This window comes from Octopus bimaculoides, chromosome 16 (assembly GCF_001194135.2).
Source record: "Octopus bimaculoides isolate UCB-OBI-ISO-001 chromosome 16, ASM119413v2, whole genome shotgun sequence".
In the NCBI taxonomy this organism is placed as follows: domain Eukaryota; kingdom Metazoa; phylum Mollusca; class Cephalopoda; order Octopoda; family Octopodidae; genus Octopus; species Octopus bimaculoides.
This window is the reverse complement of record NC_068996.1, coordinates 10,537,258-10,540,445: the sequence shown is the minus strand read 5'-3', so window position 1 is coordinate 10,540,445 and position 3,188 is coordinate 10,537,258. Positions and strand designations below refer to the sequence as shown.

The following is a 3,188-nucleotide window of genomic DNA, read 5'->3' as shown; positions in this document are numbered from 1 at the left end:
AATTTCTAGTGAAAAGAAAGAAAAAAATTATACAAGCTTGCGGCTAATACTGCTAAATTTGTCTTTTTCGCTAATGGAGATTTCATACCCATTCCTGCATTAGAATTCTTCATTGAGAAAGAGAGAGAGAGAGAGAGAGAGTTTGGGGTGGGGTGGAAATTCCATAGATTTTAATCAGTTTTTTTCCGTTGAATGTAATTAATATATTGTTGTGTGTACTAATTGTTCACCTCACACCTTATGATATTGTCTTAATCTCCGATGTTTTATTCTTGTCTGCGGATATTTTTATTTAGTTTAGCTATCCTTCTGGAGATACACACACACACACACACATACACACACACACACACACACACACACACACACACATATATATATATATATATATAACATCGTCCTGCGTAGGACTGCCACGTTGCATTTGCAAATAGACTTTACTGTTCGATACTGTTACTACATATTTCTCGCTCAGAGATTTAAAACTAGTTGTCTTTCTCCTTATGAGATCAGCGACTGTGTGTTGCATTAAAAGTATATACTGTGAGCAAGAGCGAGTGACTGGTATCTGTAGCCGGCGGTTGTCCTGTACGGAGGAAGGGAAATTACCCGGAAACCATTGGTCTACAGGTATCACTACGGCTAGAAAGGGAGTGGTAGACTCTCTTGCTTACAATATATGGACGCATATCATATGTCGGTAACCAGCTGGAAAAGATGTTTTCCTGACGCTAAAAAGTAGTAACACCGTCTTGCGTAGACGTTGGCAAATAGACTTTACTATATATATATATATATATATATACACACATCTCTCCCTCTCTCTCTCTCTGTCTTTGTCCACTACCACCGCTTGACAACCAGTGTTGATTTGTTTATGTCCTCTTAACTTAGCAGTTTGGTAAAATGAGTGTGATAGAATAAGTACCAGGTTTCAAATAATAATAATAATAATAATAATAATAATAATAATAAGTACTGGATAAATGCTAGATGGGTTAGTGTTAAAAAACACAGACAATCACATCAGAATATTTCATAGTAAACAATTGCAGTCTAATGACTGAAAAAGATACACACACGCACACACACGCACGCACGCACGCACGCACACACACGCACGCACGCACGCACACACACACACACACCCACACACACACATACATACATACATATATATATATATATATATATATACGGTCCCACGTACACACACACACACATATATACATGTAATAAATCATAATATATATGTGTGTGTATATATATATGTGTGTGTATGTAGACACACACACACACACACACATAGACACACATACACATAGACACACACACACACACACACACATAGACACACATACACATAGACACACACACACACACACATGTAATAAATTCATATATGTATGCATGTATGAGCGTGTCTATTCTTCCTTCTATGACTGCTTTTGACCACGTATGTGTACCTTTCACAGAGTTAATCAGATTTACAACGGTTTGAATAACAATTCAAATCCGTGGTAGAAATATTTTAGACAACCAGATATATCAGATGCTGAAGCTACTAAGATGTAACGGCTTTTAAGATTCGATTAATTTCATCCTCTATATAAAAAAAAAACAACTATTTTATAGCAACAGATAAAGAAAATCTTGTAAAGACTAAGAAAAAGCTGGTTGGTAATGGCGCTGGCTTTAGAAGATCTGTATTTTATACTTTAAAATCATGGAGAGTAGTTTTAAATGGATACTTGTGAATGCACAACTGTTATTCACAGTAACTTCATATATGTAATTGTGTTGAATGTATGTGTGTGTGTATGCGTGTGTATGAATAGATGGATGCATGCATGCATGTGTGTACGTGTGCATATATGTAAGTATGCATGTATATATGTACGTGTGTGTGTATGTATGTGTGAACGTGTATGTGTGTGTATGTGAATGCGTGTGTTTCTATGTAGCTATGCCTGCGCATGCGTTGGTGTGTGTGAGTGTGGTAAGAAGCTTGTTTCTCAACCACATGGTTCCGGGTTCAGTCCCACTGTGTTGCACTTTGAGCTAGTGTCTTGTACTTTAATCTCGGGCTGACCAAAGCCTTGTGAGTGAATTTGGTAAACGGAAACTGAAAGAAGCCAGTCCTATGTGTGTGTGTGTTTTTGTGTGTGTGTGTTTGTGTGTGTGTGTGTTTTTGTGTGTGTGTGTTTTTGTGTGTGTGTGGTTGTCCCCACCACCACCGGTACTGACGTGTTTACTTCCCCGTAACTTAGCAGTTCAGCAAAATATTCTGATAGAATAAGAACAGGCTTAAAAAAATAAAAAGCATTGGTGGCGATTCATTTAATGACTGAAGAAAAAGATAAAAGATGTATGTATGTTTGTATGTATGTATGCATGTATACATGTATATATGTATGTACACGTATGTGTGTATATTACATGGAGAACTTGAGAAAAGTTTTGCATAATTTTTACTGTTCCACTTAGGAACAGTAAAATGCGTAGGAGTGGCTGTGTGGTAAATAGCTTGCTTACGAACCACGTGGTTCCGGGTTCAGTCCCACTGCGTGGTACCTTGGGCAAGTGTCTTCTAATATAGCCTAGGGGCCGACCAAAGCCTTGTGAGTGGATTTGGTAGACGGATTTGCTCGACTAAAGACGGTGCTCCAGCATGGCCGCAGTCAAATGTCTGAAACAAATCAAAGAATAGAAGAGTATAAGTGCATTACCATGAAATTTGAACAAAAACTTAGAAGGAAAAGAGACAGAGCAAAAGAAACTCATGTGGATTTCCCAAATCCAATCTACTAGTAGCACAGTAAAGATTTGTAAGACATTCCAAAAATTCTCCATCTGAGATTCTTATGTGAATAGGTGCAAACACTTGGGTGTATGTATCGATAGTTCAACCAACACAACAACTCGATCACATTTTCACAAACACCGGGAACTCTCTTAGCTCAAAACATCTTGTCGCTTTGTTAGCAACCAGTTTGGACTCTCTCAAGAACTTAAATAAAACTCAAAGAAAAATCATACATGTATACACATACACACACATATATACGTATGTATGTATGTATGTATTTATGTATGTATGTATGTATTTATCTATGTATATATGTATATATATATATATATATATATATATACATACATATATATATATATATATATATATATATATA

At 36.5% G+C, this 3,188-nt stretch overlaps 1 long non-coding RNA gene across 1 annotated transcript in view; it reads right to left on the bottom strand.

The window, feature by feature from the left end:
* Nucleotides 1–2,363: 2,363 nt before the first annotated feature.
* The window catches only part of LOC128249610 (uncharacterized), a 10,520-nt gene continuing 9,695 nt past the window's right edge, over nt 2,364–3,188 (bottom strand). Inside the window, exon 3 of the long non-coding RNA XR_008265723.1 lies at nt 2,364–2,689. This is a non-coding gene — a long non-coding RNA (uncharacterized LOC128249610). The remainder of the gene's footprint in view (nt 2,690–3,188) is intronic.